General features: G+C 41.0%; 1 protein-coding gene across 3 annotated transcripts in view; it reads left to right on the plus strand.

Moving 5' to 3' along the window:
• The window catches only part of LOC143787571 (G-protein coupled receptor 22-like), a 186,538-nt gene that overhangs the window by 20,415 nt on the left and 147,788 nt on the right, over window positions 1–18,335 (plus strand). The window lies entirely within an intron of this gene.

Here is an 18,335-nt window from a genome sequence, read left to right on the forward strand (position 1 = left end):
TGATCATATCACGAGTCACGACACATTTTTGATTTACATAGGACTGCAGGTAAATCACCTGCCCTATCTGGACTCCCAAACTTATCGGGGCACAAACCACGCACCCACTAAAGAGTTAAATGACCAATTCAGCTCCACGGCTCCGCTTAATGTGGGTCTTGTTTCCTTCCCTGGAGCGTTAACCCCCTAAGTGCCGGGTTGCTGATCTGATGCAATGACTGTGTGCACCTTGTGACGCTGCCTCTGCAGGGGTCGGCGGTGCCGGTAGCCCCTGGCTGTCAGTGTGCCCCCCGGGCTCTGCAGTGACTGCTGGGGGGCAGTGGATTCAGTCTGTGCTGCTTGTTGTATACTGGGGAGGGCAGGAGATTTGTCTGCAGAAGGACACTGGGATTACTGGTTATTGATGGGAGAGGTGAGAGGGGGCAGAAGTGGCCATCTGCATGGATGCGACCACCTGGGCAGAGGCGCTGCGCCCACAGAATACAGATCACTGGACGGTCAGGCTGGAAATAGGGACCACCGAAATCCGACTGCAAGCCCCCCATGTCATCTGAGGGGGCAGCATGGGCAGTGCATGGCGAGGATGCAGACAGGATTGATGAGAATGGTGCAGGATCTTCCAGGGACAAATCCGCCGCAGGAATGTTCTCCAGTGTAATCTGCAAAAGGTGGAAGAGAGGAGGCAGAAAAAGGAGAACGCGGCTCCCCCAGAGGAGGATGGTCACAATCTATTATCTATCTATCTATCTATTTATCTATCTATTATCTGTCTATTATCTATCATCTATATATCTATTATCAATCTATTATTTATCTATTATCTCTAGCTATCTATCTATCTATTATCTATCTATTTATCTATTATGTATCTATTATCTATCATCTATATATCTATTATCAATCTATTATTTATCTATTATCTATTATCTCTAGCTATCTATCTATTATCTATCTATTTATCTATTATGAATCTATTATCTATCATCTATCTATCTATTATCTATCTATTATCTATTTATCTATTATCTATCATCTATTTATCATTTATCTATCTATTATTTATCTATAATCTATTATTTATCTATCATCTATCTAACTATCATCTATCTATTATCTATCATCTATCTATCTATCATCTATCTATTATCTATCATCTATCTATCATCTATCTATTATCTATCATCTATCTATCTATTATCTATCTATTATTTATCTATAATCTATTATCTATCTATATATCATCCATCTATCTACTTTACAAAAGCTCACACTTTGACCCATAACCTTGTGCACCTTTTGGCATGGAATAAATGGTTGTTTTTTTACGATGTTTTCAATTAAACTTTTTTTTCTCCTATACATTTATTTATTCATCCGTCCTTCTATCTGTCCACGTCTCTACTTGCTAAAGGTCGCACTTTGACTCAAAACATTGTGCCCCTTTGGCATAGAATAAATGGTTTTCACTTTTTCTTTTCTTTTGCTCCTGTACCTTTGTCTCCATATCTGTTCCTTCTCTATCTCTCCATTTTCTGTCAGTTCTATTATCTGCATCTCTCGCTTCTTTTTTTTTTGTATTTTGCATCTTTCTTTCTTTTGTTTTCTCACATTTCTTCGCTGATGGTTTGAGTGTCAGCTCTTTGGCCGAGGATGTCTCCATCACTGCAGTCAGGGAATATGGCGCCATGTAGTAAAGCTTGTGCCGCCGGTTCTTGGCGGTCAGTGAGTGGCTAATGACGTAGACTGGCGGCCGCGCTCCGGCCTGCGACGCTTCACAAACGTGGAGAGACGGCGCATCGTAAATGGCAATTGCATCTGAAATGTGGCGTGTCCTGAGCGGCCCGGTACAGACTGGCACAAGTCACATGCCACTGTATGTGGTACCGCCATTCCCTGTGGATGTCGGAGCATGCTGGGAGTAGTAGTTACACAAGAGCACAGGATTGGCCTCTCCCTGTGGCAATCTTAAAGGGGTTCTCTCTTAATCATTAAGGCCTCCCCAAAATAAGCCAATCACAGCTGTAGTCTGTATGAGAACCTAGAAACTAGCGTTTACTCTCCCTGCAGCGCCTCCGCAGGGGAAACAAGGTATTACATGATACAAATTGAATTCCGTGTCCTGGGTCCTCCAGAGAGAGACGTTCACATGGAAACCCTGATCAATAATGTCCTGGTAAGGAGGAGAACCAGGGTGAGGATTACCTCTCACCAGTAGGATATGGGGGGAAGGTGTAGACGAGAGATATTGGTGTATGAGGGTCTCGGAGACCATGAATGTGTCCTTGAGTTATTCTCTTCTGCGTTGTTTTGCAGTATTACATTTATCTCCCATCTTTCTGCTACGCTTGTGTCGGTCTTCACTGCACTTCTGGCTTTATATTCATGAACCTCGAGCGGTGCAATGTATCCTGCTCCTAGAAACCATTGTATATCTCCACTATTCTGTTTGTAGACGCCGCTCCCTCGGGTGGATGAGTTTTCTGATTTTTGCACCTCCGGTGCGGAGTGTTGTGTAAATCTCACGATGTTTAATGTAAATGGTGACGTGTTTGAGAAACAAAGATCCTGTTGGCGGTGTTCCAACAGTGTAACAAAGCTCTCCTGCCAAACTATGTGTCTCCACGGTAACAGACTACAAACAACCCTGAATGTAGTCAGATCTTGCAGCTGCGCGTTACTTCCTCCCATCCACCTCCGCTCCAACTGTATTGTCTCCGGGGATCGAAAAGAAGGGGTAGAGAGAAGTTATGGATTCTAGTCTGTAACCAAGTCAACACATATATTTGCCTTGGCGCTGCAGACACAAAACGGTAGCCCCCACTTTTATTTTTTTCCATAGTTGCAATTAGTATACGTCCCCTCTATAATCTCAGCGTCATAGCGCGTCATCCATTATGACATCACGTCACCTTCTCTGCATTAACAACACCTCTGCAAAGGGGCGGGGTTTAATTAAACTCCTCCCAAAAGTGGGTATTTTGGGGACGTTACGCTGCCATTGAAGGTGTTAAAGGGGTGGAAAATAAATGCCCTAAATTTGCAATCCCAGCAACTCAAAACCACAAACCCGCTAGCTGCGACATGACATGCGCCGTTCCTGTAATGACCCCTCTTGGTGCCGCCCCATATCCCGCTGTAACCCTGCGATTAACATTACCTTTCCGTTTCATCTAATTGCCTCTTCAGTTTTAATTGGATGCTGGCCCTTTAATGTTCATTTCTGCTTTCAAGCCTTTCCTGTGCTCAGGAGAAGCGATGAACATCTGCAAGCGACAATAGTCAGCAATAGTCAGCTGCTGGCGGCTCATCAGGAGCGTCGTGTAGCCGAACACCGTGACGTCGCAGCAGCCACTTCTAACACTCCCACATTCAAACGGTTTTTTGGAAGTCGGCAACCATGTAACAGCGTTATCTCATCCGCATAAACGGGAAGGTGCGAATTACTGAGGGCTGGTGATTCTGTTATATTCGTGTACATAGGGGCAGTATTATAGTAGTTATATTCCTGTACATAGGGGCAGTATTATAGTAGTTATATTCTTGTACATAGGAGCAGTATTATAGTAGTTATATTCTTGTACATAAGGGCAGTATTATAGTAGTTATATTCCTGTACATAGGGGCAGTATTATAGTAGTTATATTCTTGTACATAGGGGGCAGTATTATAGTAGTTATATTCTTGTACATAGAGGCAGTATTATAGTAGTTATATTCTTGTACATAGGAGCAGTATTATAGTAGTTATATTCTTGTACATAGGAGCAGTATTATAGTAGTTATATTCTTGTACATAGGAGCAGTATTATAGTAGTTATATTCCTGTACATAGGAGCAGTATTATAGTAGTTATATTCTTGTACATAGGAGCAGTATTATAGTAGTTATATTCTTGTACATAGGGGCAGTATTATAGTAGTTATATTCTTGTACATAGGAGCAGTATTATAGTAGTTATATTCTTGTACATAGGAGCAGTATTATAGTAGTTATATTCTTGTACATAGGGGCAGTATTATAGTAGTTATATTCTTGTACATAGGAGCAGTATTATAGTAGTTATATTCTTGTACATAGGAGCAGTATTATAGTAGTTATATTCTTGTACATAGGAGCAGTATTATAGTAGTTATATTCTTGTACATAGGAGCAGTATTATAGTAGTTATATTCTTGTACATAGGAGCAGTATTATAGTAGTTAAATTCCTGTACATAGGAGCAGTATTATAGTAGTTATATTCTTGTACATAGGAGCAGTATTATAGTAGTTATATTCTTGTACATAGGAGCAGTATTATAGTAGTTATATTCTTGTACATAGGAGCAGTATTATAGTAGTTATATTCTTGTACATAGGAGCAGTATTATAGTAGTTATATTCCTGTACATAGGAGCAGTATTATAGTAGTTATATTCTTGTACATAGGAGCAGTATTATAGTAGTTATATTCTTGTACATAGGGGCAGTATTATAGTAGTTATATTCTTGTACATAGGAGCAGTATTATAGTAGTTATATTCTTGTACATAGGAGCAGTATTATAGTAGTTATATTCTTGTACATAGAGCAGTATTATAGTAGTTATATTCTTGTACATAGGGGCAGTATTATAGTAGTTATATTCTTGTACATAGGGGCAGTATTATAGTAATCATATTCTTGTACTTAGGGGCAGTATTATAGTAGTTATATTCTTGTACATAGGAGCAGTATTATAGTAGTTATATTCTTGTACATAGGGGCAGTATTATAGTAGTTATATTCTTGTACATAGGGGAAGTATTATAGTAATTATATTCTTGTACTTAGCGGCAGTATTATAGTAGTTATATTCTTGTACATAGGAGCAGTATTATAGTAGTTATTCTTGTACATAGGGGCAGTATTATAGTAGTTATATTCTTGTACATAGGGGCAGTATTATAGTAGTTATATTCTTGTACATAGGGGCAGTATTATAGTAATTATATTCTTGTACTTAGGGGCAGTATTATAGTAGTTATATTCTTGTACATAGGAGCAGTATTATAGTAGTTATTCTTGTACATAGGGGCAGTATTATAGTAGTTATATTCTTGTACATAGGGGCAGTATTATAGTAGTTATATTCTTGTACATAGGAGCAGTATTATAGTAGTTATTCTTGTACATAGGAGAAGTATTATAGTAGTTATATTCTTGTACATAGGGGCAGTATTATAGTAGTTATATTCTTGTACATAGGGGCAGTATTATAGTAGTTATATTCTTGTACATAGGGGCAGTATTATAGTAGTTATATTCTTGTACATAGGGGCAGTATTATAGTAGTTATATTCTTGTACATAGGGGCAGTATTATAGTAGTTATATTCTTGTACATAGGGGCAGTATTATAGTAGTTATATTCTTGTACATAGGGGCAGTATTATAGTAGTTATATTCTTGTATATAGGGGGCAGTATTATAGTAGTTATATTCTTGTACATAGGGGCAGTATTATAGTAGTTATATTCTTGTACATAGGAGCAGTATTATAGTAGTTATATTCTTGTACATAGGGGCAGTATTATAGTAGTTATATTCTTGTACATAGGGGCAGTATTATAGTAGTTATATTCTTGTACATAGGGGCAGTATTATAGTAGTTATATTCTTGTATATAGGGAGCAGTATTATAGTAGTTATATTCTTGTACATAGGGGCAGTATTATAGTAGTTATATTCTTGTACATAGGGGCAGTATTATAGTAGTTATATTCTTGTACATAGGAGCAGTATTATAGTAGTTATATTCTTGTACATAGGAGCAGTATTATAGTAGTTATATTCTTGTACATAGGGAGCAGTATTATAGTAGTTATATTCTTGTATATAGGGGCAGTATTATAGTAGTTATATTCTTGTACATAGGAGCAGTATTATAGTAGTTATATTCTTGTACATAGGAGCAGTATTATAGTAGTTATATTCTTGTATATAGGGAGCAGTATTATAGTAGTTATATTATTGTACATAGGAGCAGTATTATAGTAGTTATATTCTTGTACATAGGAACAGTATTATAGTAGTTATATTCTTGTACATAGGAGCAGTATTATAGTAGTTATATTCTTGTACATAAGAGCAGTATTATAGTAGTTATATTCTTGTACATAGGAGCAGTATTATAGTAGTTATATTCTTGTACATAGGGGCAGTATTATAGTAGTTATATTCTTGTACATAGGGGCAGTATTACAGTAAGTATATTAATGTTCATAGAGAGCAACATTATTAGAGGAAATATGTAAATGTCTTTCCTTGTACCTTAGAGATATTTATTGCACACGTGATGTAAATATTTATTGTAACTGGAATTACTCTTTCATTTCCATTTCCATACCTCTCCCCACAACCTCATTAATGGACACAGCCATGGACTATTACAATACAACCTCCTGGTGAATCAATGAGGCCGTATGTGTGCTGCATTTTAATCCCCCTCCGCTCTGTCAGGCACACGGCTTTTCAGCACAGACACATTTATCGTTATGTAATTTATCTGCATAATTTATATGTATATGACGGTATGTATAATTTATATCGTGTTTCGCTGCTTGTCAGTAGTGCCATTTTATAATGTGGACGCCGGGTTAGCGCGCGCTCAGCTGCCACTGTTTCCGTCTTCTTAGATAATGCAGTCATGACCCTAACAAGCCCTGGGCTCCGGAGATTGGCCACCACTGTCTTAGCCATAACCTCGGTGGCAGCGCGCCATTGTTCAGAAATATTGTGTATCTATTGACCTTTTTTTTTTTTTTTTAATCATAATTGACTGGTAATTACAAATAATCCTTCAGCTTCATGTAGATGATGTTGTGAGGTCTACTTACCCATTCGATTTTCTAACATAAAAGGTATCGGTTTTATTATGGACCCGTGTGACTGCCGCCATAGGGTGCCTTTTATTATACCGTCATAATAAAGCATGCAATGGAGTGTAGAACGATCCGTCTATAATGGGTCAAATTCTCCCATTGATTTCCATCTATCCGCAGAAAATGAGTTCAGTGCATCCCTTGCAGCATTAAAAAAAAATTATGCCTACATGGAAACCATCAACAAGGATGTCAGGTTCTGCTGATAGACCTTATTGATCATAACTCGGTCACATCAACAATCAATTCAGTTTAACACTGCGTAGTCAAATTTTGCACCCGAGGTATTATGTGTAGACAAATTAAAAAAATCAGCTCCATCAACAGTAACTTGCTAATAGTTTCCTGGCAGTAATCGAATTTTTTTTTCTGTACATTAAAGCACTTGTAAAGTTTGCACATAACCTTCATCTGCTACTCATGCTCTAATGAAAATCATTTACATTTTGCACATATTTTTGGGGGGATTGCCCAAACCGGATCCATCAACAGTAGCTTGCCAATACTGTCATTTCCTGGTAGCAACATTATTCTTTTCCTGCAGTTTAGATAATTTGATAAATGTGTAATTTTTATCTGATACTAGATACCTTGCAACAGTTGGCTGCGAGATATTGCAAACTGTGCAGAACATGTTAGATCCATCAACAGCAGCTTGCTAATGGTTTTCTGGCACCACAGAGATTTTTTTAACTTTTTTTTCACATTAGAGTACAGGTGTACATTCTCTTTATCTTCTACCCCTGCAGATATTCACTCAAGATATTACACCTTATGTTAGTTTCATTGAACGTATCAGATCCATCAACAGCAGCTTGCTTTTAGTTTCCTGGCAGCTATCTGATTTTTGTTTTTTCTGCTGATTTGGAGAATTTGTGAAATATGTACATAATCTGACAATGTCCACTCCATAATATCTCGCAGTGAATATCTGCAAACTTCATATTGTTTACATTTAACAAATTGGATCCACTAACAGCAGCGTTAAGTTTCTTTGCAGCAATAGGATTTTCTTCTGCGCGTTAAAGTACTTCTAAAGTTTGTACATAACTTTCATCTTTTGCCCATGCTCTAATCAAGATAACGCACACTCCGCAGATATTGCCTTCGATGTATTACAACCTTCATGTTGCTTGTGTTGCACAAACCGGATCCATCAACAGTAGCTTGCTTATAGTTTTCCAGCAGCAATAGGATTTTTTTTCTGATAGATTTGGAGAATTTGTAAAATATGTACATAATCTGACAATATCCACTCCATAATATCTTTCAGTGAATAACTGCAAACTTCATATTGTTTGTGTTTAACAAATCAGATCCATCAACAGCAGCTTGTTAATGGTTTCCTGGTAGCAATCGGAGTATTTCTTCCAGCACATTAGAGGGAAGTGAGTCATAAAACCTTCTCCTACTACCCTTGCTATAATCCCGATATACAATAACACATATACTCTGCAGTGAACAGAAGAAACACCAGTGGTTGTGGGAAGCCAAGGGACGCGAGGGCCAAAATTCCAAAAGGGTGTCCAACTGTGCCTTAAAGACAGGATCCCAAACCTACATCCAAGCAATACTTACACTTTAGATTTGTCATCTAAGTCAGTATACCAGAATAACAGATCCGGATCTGTCAACAGCAGCTTGCTGATTGTAGCCAGACTTGTTTTTTTGGGGGGGTTTTGCACACAGTGGCATCATCTGTCTATATTGAGGGCATAGAATCTTAATCGTTCATATGAGCAAAGTGTGGGCTGTAGATTTGGCAGTAAAACACAGTTTATTAATGACAGATCTGTCAACAGCAGCTTGTTGGTAGTTTCTATGTATATATATTTTTTTCCTGTTCTGCTTAGTATCGATGTGTTGTGTACATAGCAAGAGTAAGATTATTGCCGGGGACCGTACGCGCCGTTGATATTGGCTGGGAAGAGAAGAAACATTCTTATTTGTTTGCGCTGAGCAGTAGTTCACAAGGAACACAAGTGGCGGCTGCACGAGCCAAGGAAAGCGCCGCCTGCGATTCAGTACGGTGGCATCCTTATATTCAGGGCAGAGAATTTTAAACATTCATATGAGCAATGCCAGCCAGATGGCAGTCAGCGCTGCACGGGATGCGCACATGCGTCGTGTCCGCTACAGATTGTGCTTTACTCCTGCCGCACACATTTGCGTCCTGCCTGCCTTGTGCTTGCAATGGCCGAGATCCCACCGGGGTAGATTATCCAGACCCTCGTTATCCATTGATGATCAATGCCTCTTGATCTCTGGGGTGCGGAAAAATGGATTAACCCTTTAAGAGCTCTAACAAATCCAGTTTTATCCGAATCTGGGAAAGCTGGGTGACAAGTCAATGGTCCTTTTATAGTCTTGTAATAGTCGCCTTTTAGGGAGCGATATCTGAACCCAATGAGGTTCCATTAAGTTGCGCCAAGATCCCTTTTAGAGGTTTATAATGACGAAAGTCCTATTGATTAGCGGTCAATCAGCCTGATTATTCTGTGATATGAGCGATTGCATTACTATTCAGGCTCCATAGCAACTTTTCACTCGTCATGTCTCAGAACAAGTTCCTGCACAGGACTTCACCCGCGTTACATGGATGCAATTTGGGCTTAAAGTCATTTTTGCAATTGGGTTCCTGTAATAATTTTGCACCGTCCGCCTTCTATTGCCTCTTTGCTTTCTATTTCTGGCTGCAGAACGAGTTAACTGAGAATCCATCAGCGAGTTCGCTATGCTTAGGACATTGAATTTGGAACTCCTTTTTTCTGACCTCCTCTCTGCTGATTTATGACCACAGACGAGATCATAATCGGCTTTTACAGACTCTTTATTTCCTTGCACATTCAAACGGTGCAAAATTTTTAATAAAACCCAATTGCAAAAATATGTTTTAACCCCAAATACATGCATTTAAGTAAAAAAAAAAATGTCCCCAAAGATGGTCAATCCTTTCAAGGCAACTTTCCTGTCTTAGTTGTCACTCAAAAAAAACCGTCGCACAGAAGGTGTCGAATCAAGGACTTTCAGGGAAACATTCTCATTTTCCAGCGATCTAGTAAATCCGCAGCGTCTGGTGCTTCTGTCGGACCTGAGGGCTCGTCTAGTAATTGTCCTTCCTTTGAGAGCGGTGATAACGGATCCTTATCTCTCTCTGGGATGGATTATTGAGACTGGGAAGGGGGCGCCGCATCAGATTATTATTGTTTTTTTATTGTAGAGGAAGCAGATTAGCCATTGCCGGGAGAAAGAAGTGAGACGGCGCGATATGGCGAACGCTCTGCAGCTCCGGTTCTGTTCTGGCAGCTAATTGGGATTGCGGTGCAATTAGCAGCATTAAGTGACAAGCGCTTCCCCTCCCCCCTCTCTGGAGTCGTAATAATACACTTCTGTTCCGCATTTTAATCAGGTCCAATATGGACGTCGGACCCCCGGCTGCCGGCTGCTCATTGACACTAATTGGACACATGACATTCTGGCAAGTGGTCGGGCTGCGGAGGACGACGGCTCCTCGGAGAATGACGAGTCGTGTCATTGACTACATACCTGATAATGTCAGAATTTGTGTTGCAATGTTGCCCTCTACGACTTTGTTACCCATTGTGTCGCGGGTTGTGTAACGTTGTAACCTCTGTCGTGTCCTTCACGGTATTGGGGGAATGTTTGGTTTTCGTGGATGCTATCTGATGACCTTTGACCTTGAAAATGCGTTTTGTCCTTTTGAAGGTCAAGCTGGAGTCTAGTGATCGTATCGGGTCGTTTAGATCTGTAGAAGCTGCCGGATGTCAATGTAAAATGTCTATCCGCTCCTACTGCCCATATGGCCCCCATAACACCAGTGTCCTGTTATGTGGCAGAGGGGACTGAGCTCTGGTGCAACGCCGACCTCTGGACCCTCTAAATCCCTCCCAGGAGGGTCCTGCCCTGCATTCTAGGAAGTTAAAGGAGGAATTGTCAACACCCACAACATGGGTCAAAGTTTCAAGGAGTTTGGAAGTTCTCTACTTTTTCCAATGACCTGGATGTTCCAAGAATGCCATAATTTATACCAGCCTCACAAAACAGACCTTAAAGAGGAACGGTTGTTTTACTTTTTATTACATAAATCTATTGTACACGTGAGGATAAACAACTCTGTAATATATCTTATCAAAGAAATCTGCTTTTTTTCTCCTCCCAGACTTCACTTTCACTTTTGATTGAAGGATGACATTTGTTTTCAGTGAAGACAGATTTTACCCGTGAATGGAGAAAGAAGCTGATTTCTCTGATGAGATATATCACAAAGTTGTTTATTTTCAAGTGTACTATTGGTTTATGAAATAAAAATTGTAACCAACTGTTACTCTTTAACCATTTCAACACATCACATAATCACATACGACGTAAACTTACAACAGCCAGGAGTCAGCTGAAGACCCCGTGCCTGTCATTATGATCCTCCTGGGAAAGCCAAGTTCATAGGAGATTGTGATTTTCTCTATACATAGTAGTGCTAATACATTGGTATGAATAGCAGCAGCAATCAAATGATCGCTGTTTTGAGTCCCCTAAGGGGACTATTAAATACAGTAACAAGTGAAGAAAATAAGTTTTAAAAATATGAAAAAAAAAAAAATAGTTTGTGAAAAATAAAAATAAAAAAACCCACTAGTTAAAATCACCCCCTTTCTTAATTAAAAATAAAACCATTACAAAAAACCACGTGCACATTTGGAATCGCCGCTTTCAGAAACGTCTGATCTGTCAAAATATAAAATAAATGAATCCGATTGGTAAACTGCGTAATGAGGAGAAAAATCAAAACAGAATTACTTTTTATATAGTCACCGCAACATTGCAATAAAAGGCAATTAAAACATTGTACCTACCCCAAAATGATATCAGTAAAAACTCAGCTCAGGGCACAAAAAATAAACCCTCACACAGCCCCAGGTCCAAAAAAATGAAAACGTTATTCGTCTCAGAAAATGGCAACAAAAGCAATATTTTTGTTTTCTTACAAATTTCTGAATTGTTGTCACACCACGTAAATAAAAAAAAAACTATACATGTTTGGTGTCTGCGTATTCGTACAGACCTGGAGAATCATATTGCCAGGTCAGATTTGCCATCTAGTGAACATGGTAAATAAGAAGGAAGAAAGAAGGGGTGGAAACAATGGAAATGGGGGAAAAAATGGCCATATCATGACGGGGTTAAAAGAGGAGGATTTATGCAAATTTTCTCCAGAGTAGTCCTTTGGTGGGAGAGTTTGGTAAGTGTTGGGAGGGATGCATATAGTCATACTTCCCAAACATCTTATTTGTAGGCCACTATTAATCCTCATCACTAATCAACCCAGAAACGCTGCCGAACCTCCCAGAACAGCCAACGTTTGGCCTCTCTTACAGTTTACGTCCCACGACAATCCCGGGAATGAGTGGATCGATGCCTTTAGGTGCCTCAAGTCATTTTAATTTGTTCTCTGCTATGGACAATCCCTTATTTTGCATTTGACCCTGTAGCTCGACCAATGGTCCTACTGCCTGAAAGTGAAGGTTTCTACCAAGCTCCATGGGATGATGGTAGGACTATGTCGATCCCATTTTGCTGCCATTTTTGCCTCCAATATTTATCCACACACGATAGGAAATACGTTATTTTCTTCCTGTCATTTAGATGCTGACAAGTTAATTCGTACCCTTGGGACACCAGGCAGGACTGGGTCGGGGGGTCTGGCAGTCTAAGACGTGCAATGAAAACTCTTCGGAGAATTGTAGTTAACATTTTATAAATTGCTTCGCTATAGGTGATTGACCCGTCTCGCAGGAGAAAAACTCTACCATGGTATCTTGAATTTGGCAATTTCTAAGCCCCATCTGCCTAATGCTGGCTGTTTCATGCTTCACTTAATGGTGCATTCAATTAATTCTTATCGTTTTACTCTTATTATAGAAGGGAAATGGGAATATTCCTGTTTCATGTGAACGATCTTACGGGTGGCGAAAGGAAGAAAAGGAAGGAAGACAGTTTTTTTTCTTTGAAATGAGAATTCTTACAGCATCTGATCTTCTAAATTACAAGAATACTCATAGATATTGGGGGGATTTCATTAATGAGACCAAAAACATTCCTAGATATTGAGGGATTTCATCAATGGGGTTAAAAACATTCCTAGATATTGAGGTATTTCATTAATGGGGTCAAAAACCTTCCAAGATTTTGAGGGATTTAATCAATGGGGTCAAAACATTCTGAGATATTGAGAGATTTCATTAATGGGGTCAAAAACTTTCATAGATATTGAGGTATTTATTCAATGGGGTCAAAAACATTCCAAGATTTTGAGGGATTTCATCAATGGGGTCAAAAACATTCCTAGACATTGGGAGACTTCATCAATGCGGTCAAAACATTTCTAGATATTGTGGTATTTCGTCTGTGGAGTTAAAACATTCCTAGATATTGGGACATTTCACATATGGGGCCACAAACCTTCCTAGATATTGAGGAATTTCATCAATGGAGTCAAAAACATTCATTGACATTTGGGAATCTCATTAATTGGCCTAAAACATTCATTGACATTGGGACATCTCTTGAATGGGGTGAAAAACACTCCTAGACTTTGAGGGATTTAATTCATGGGGCTAAAAACATTCATAAACTTTGAGGGATTTCAGTAAAGGGAATCTGTCACCACAAAATTGGGCTATAAGCTAAGGCCACCCACATCAGGGGTTTATCTACAGAATTCTGTAATGCTGTAGATAAGCCTCCCGATGTCACCTGAAAGATGAGAAAAAGAGGTTAGATTATATTCACCCAGGGGCGGTCCCGGTTCGGGTCTGATGGGTGTCGTGGTCCGGTTCGGGTATTTCTATCTTCATACGATGACGTCTTCTTTGCTGCCTGCCGAGGCTCCTGCGCAGGCTTACTGATCTGCCCTGTTGAGGGCAGAGCAAAGTACTGCAGTGTGCCCAGGCTCCGGGAAAGGTCAGAGAGGCCCAGCGCCTGCGCACTGCAGTACTTTGCTCTGCCTTCAACAGGGCAGATAACGTATGCCTGCGCCAGATCCGCGGCAGAAAGAAAAGAAGAGGATGTCATTGTATGAAGATGGGAGGTGCTGGACCCGGACCGCGGTGCCAATCGGACCGGACCACAGCGGGACCGCCCCTGGGTGAGTATAATCTAACCTCTTTTTCTCATCTTTCAGGTTACATCGGGGGGCTTATCTACAGCATTCCAGAATGCTGTAGATAAGCCCCTGATGCCGGTGGCCTTAAGGTACCTTCACACTAAAGGCCCCGTCACACTTAGCGACGCTGCAGCGATACAGACAACGATGCCGATCGCTGCAACGTCGCTGTTTGGTCGCTGGAGAGCGGTCACACAGACCGCTCTCCAGCGACCAACGATGCCGAGGTCCCCGGGTAACCAGGGTAAACATCGGGTTGCTAAGCGCAGGGCCGCGCTTAGTAACCCGATGTTTACCCTGGTTACCAGCGTAAAACGTAAAAAAAACAAACCGTACATACTCACCTTCGCGTCCCCCATCGTCCGCTTCCTGCACTGACTGTGAGCGCCGGCCCTAACAGCAGAGCGGTGACGTCACCGCTGTGCTGTACTTTCACTTTCACTTTGCGGCGCTCAGTCAGTGTGGGAAGCGGACGCCGGGGGACGCATGTGAGTATGTACTGTTTGTTTTTTTTACATTTTACACTGGTAACCAGGGTAAACATCGGGTTACTAAGCGCGGCCCTGTGCTTAGTAACCCAATGTTTACCCTGGTTACCAGTGTAAAACATCGCTGGTATCGTTGCTTTTGGTGTCAAACACGACGATACACGCCGGTCTGACGACCAAATAAAGTTCTGAACTTTCTTCAACGACCAGCGATATCACAGCAGGATCCAGATCGCTGCTGCCTGTCACACTCAACGATATCGCTAGCCAGGACGCTGCAACGTCACGGATCGCTAGCGATATCGTTTAGTGTGACGGTACCTTTACCTTATAGGCCAATTTTGGGGGGTGACAGAATCCCTTTAATGAACAAAAAGACTTCTGCATGTCAAGATCTCAAGGCCAAGAGGAAGAACACAAAAAAACTACGTCTGATCTGCAAACAAAAGCCCTTAATTCAAGGCCTTATTGGAGATTTCATATTAGACCCATGTTCTTGGTGATGGATGAATGAAAATATCCTATTACTTAGTCATCCCTTGAACATCTTGTAAGATAAGAGGTTGTTAGGACCCTTGGGATCGTCCGTTAGTGGTTTTCACCGCCCATAAGGAACCACGAGGAAGGTTGGTTTAACCTGAGCTTCTCCTTCCTCCCCTGAGGAGCCTCAACCGAGGAACATGGGTCGGGGTTACTGTTGAGGACTTGACTTTTGTAGATATCTGGCCACTCATTTCAATATATTTCCTTGTTTATTTTATCCGGTTATTTTCTAACAAATCATTTAAATCTTACCACCATAAGTCTAGGATTTTCTTTTGGTCTTGTGGTTTTTGACTATTTGCTTTTTTTTCATCTTCTTGGGATTCCTGACAGTTTGTCTGATAGAAGATCAATCTTGTTCGGATGGCACAGATACAAGACGCCGTCTGCCTCGGTGGTGCAGATATTTGTTTTGCCATTAGTCACACGCCGGTTCCCAGTCTCGTTTTTTTCGCCTCGGTTGCTGTTACTAAGGACGTCTTGCATGAGATAAGGAGGAAGTTTCCAGTGGATCATCTCGTGTTCGCCTTGCCTTGGGAATTTCATAATGAACTCATTATGGAAGTGTTCAGATGAGACCTGACACGGGAACCTGATTAACAGTTTGCACATTGATAGGATTTATATACTCGCTGATGTCTCTGGTTGTCCCTTTGTCATAGTCATCACTTCGTATCCCTTGGCGGAGCCGAGACCGAGTGTCAGTGAACATGTAATGAAGATTTATTGAAAAATTATATTTATTTGTAAATAACATAATAGGAAAGATGCAGGATACTCGGCCCTCCCATGAGGGACATAACAGTGGGCTTCTTGTCTTGCAAAGCATTATAGCCTCCCATGGAGGCCTAATGGGCAGCACGTAGTCCATACTTGCCAACATGCAATGTCCCAAATCAGGACAATCAAGCTCCGCTGCCTGGAGCAATGCTCAAAATACTCAGTAACACCCACTTTTTTGGGTGGAGGTTGGGTAATTTCTGCCCCTTTGATGGGTAGATATAACATAGACCCCAAAACAAAGTCAGTATCTGGGCCCGAACCATTATGTCTTATGTGGTGCAGCGGCTCTTGGCCCCTCATGTACCTAGGCATGGGTACAACAGCTACTTCTGCACTTCCTTTAGCATTTTTACTTGTGCCCCAATAGCCCTGCCCTGGATAATACAACATTGACAATCCAAATTGTGGTGCTGAAAGGTTTTTACTTTTATAGCAATCCATTATAATACTCTTACATTTTAGATATTACAGTAGAGGATCTTTAGAAGAGATACGGACATGTAAATGGAGGAGACGAAGCTGAGAATCCACGCTAAAGGAAGAGCGACAGAAGTCCTATGTAAGGCATGGAAGCCGCATTAATATGGAGGGAAGGGGTGACTAGCATTCATACACTCCTTAAACAGGACCGGTCGCTTGCCATAAGTACCGTATTTTCCGGCATATAAGACGACTGGGCGTATAAGACGACCCCCCAACTTTTCCAGTTAAAATATAAAATCTTCTTAAAAGTCGGGGGTCTTCTTATACGCCATATGTTGTCTTATAGGGCCGGTGACTAATGTGCCTTTTGGGGGGGGGAGTGGTCCTGATGACGAAGAGGGGGCATCTCACAGGAAAGTGTGAGTGGAGTATCCCCCATTACCTCATTGTAGCTGCAGTGTGGGGTGCTGGGGAGCGGCGGCGGCCACCGCCCCACAGCACAGCACCCATGCGGCACAAAGAAGGAGCAGCAGCTGCCACCTCTCCCCAGCACAGAGACCCCATGCTGCAGCTACAATGAGGTAATGGGGGATACTCCACTCACACTTTCCTATGAGACGCCCCCTCTTCGTCATCGGGACCACTCCCCCCACCCACCATATACACATTGGTGTCTGCACTCGGTGTACAAGACGGCACCCGGCGTATAAGACGACCCCCGACTTTTAAGAAGATTTTCAGGGGTTAAAAAGTAGTCTTATACGCCAGAAAATACAGTATATATTTTACCCTGGTGTAAACGCCGTTGTTCTCCTGAATCCGGCAATGTTTTCCTTTTATTCCTTCTCCTCTCCATTCCTGAGATATGACCTCCTTTGCCCTGCATATAAATCTAGTACTTAGCCAAGTGGGTGTGGTCCTGATCTTTTAGAGAGCGTATTCATGAGGACCATGCCCAGTTGGCTATAAAGACCAGGTTTATATAGAGGGGGAAATTTTTCAGACTGGGTGAGAGCAACTGTGAACTGCGGAGCCGACATCTCTAGAGGAGTATCCTATGTAGTCTGTCTTTCAGGTGTACTGTTGCTACTTGTATTGTTGGTACTTTGGGGTGTACTGTTGCTAATTTCAGATGTACTGTTGCTACTTGTATTGTTGCTACTTTAAGGTGTACTGCTGTTACTCGTATTGTTGCTACTTTGGGGTGTACTGTTGATTCTTGTATTGTTTCTACTTTGGGGTGTACTGTTGCTTCTTGTATTGTTGCTACTTTGGGGTGTACTGCTGATTCTTGTATTGTTGCTACTTTGGGGTGTACTGTTGATACTTGTATTGTTTCTACTTTGGGGTGTACTGTTGATACTTGTATTGTTGCTACTTTGCGGTGTACTGTTGCTTCTTGTATTGTTGCCACTTTTGGGTGTACTGTTGCTTCTTGTATTGTTGCTACTTTCTGGTGTACTGTTGATACTTGTATTGTTGCCACTTTGGGGTGTACTGTTGCTTCTTGTATTGTTGCTACTTTGGGGTGTACTGTTGCTACTTCCATTGTTGCTACTTTCTGGTGTACTGTTGCTGCTCCCCTACATCAGTTTATTATTAGCTGGCTGGGATATCATGTTATATGCTGCTACTTAATCTCTAAGTACTATCATGTCTCTTAGACAACGCTATCTTGTGATTTATTATTACTCTCCGTACATTAATCTGCTACCTATTAGTATATTATTCTTGGTACTTGTCTGTGTGTATAATATATGTGATCTGTATTTGTGCAATAGATTTTTTTTTTAATTATTGTGAGCGTAGAATAACGCTTGTTTTTATATTTATAGGATTCGGATTTTTTCTGGTGTTATTTGCTATATTTTTGTTCTGACAAACCATACTAGAGTAAGGCTACGTTCACATTTGCGTTGCGTCGGGCGCAGCTGCGGCGACGCATGCGTCATGTGCCCCTATATTTAACATGGAGGCGCATGGACATGCGTTGTGTTGCGTTTTGTGACGCATGCGTTT

This window comes from Ranitomeya variabilis, chromosome 8, assembly GCF_051348905.1.
Source record: "Ranitomeya variabilis isolate aRanVar5 chromosome 8, aRanVar5.hap1, whole genome shotgun sequence".
NCBI lineage: Eukaryota > Metazoa > Chordata > Amphibia > Anura > Dendrobatidae > Ranitomeya > Ranitomeya variabilis.